This window comes from Aplysia californica, unplaced genomic scaffold (genome assembly GCF_000002075.1).
Source record: "Aplysia californica isolate F4 #8 unplaced genomic scaffold, AplCal3.0 scaffold00048, whole genome shotgun sequence".
In the NCBI taxonomy this organism is placed as follows: domain Eukaryota; kingdom Metazoa; phylum Mollusca; class Gastropoda; order Aplysiida; family Aplysiidae; genus Aplysia; species Aplysia californica.
Window position 1 is genome coordinate 340,736 of NW_004797318.1, and position 577 is coordinate 341,312.

Genomic DNA, 577 nt, shown 5'->3' on the forward strand with positions numbered 1-577 from the left:
CCCCCCCCCCCCCCCAATCTGAAAAAGTATAGAAAATCTTCTAGCCTATTCCTCTTAACAAACAAGTGAACATCCCCACGTTACTCTTCAAAAGTATTGAACACTCATTATCAGAATTTTGTCACAACCAACGCGGGTTCAACGATTTGGTTAGAAACAACAGACAAACAAATTAACATAAACAAACAAACCTAGATCGCGTTTGGAAAAGAAAACAACACATATGTTCAATACTTTACTTCAGACAAAATTCTTGGTACTCTCTTGGCTTCTCTCTTGGCTTCAGGCATATTTATTTTTCGGTAGATTCTTGACTTCAGACACTAATGGTTTGGGTATACCTTCGGCTGCAGTTGCCCACATTGATTTACAAAATCCTATCTACAACACAAAATTGGCGACTTCGGGCAGTACATGTAACACTAACAGCCAAAGCACCTTTCAGTACATATCGTAACAGACATGGTGGAGTAGATGTGTACCCAGAAACCCCCCCCCCCCCTCCCCATCTCTGAAAGGACTCAACAGAGGGATACATATTATTGTCCCAGAAGACAGAAGAAGATTTTTTTTTTAT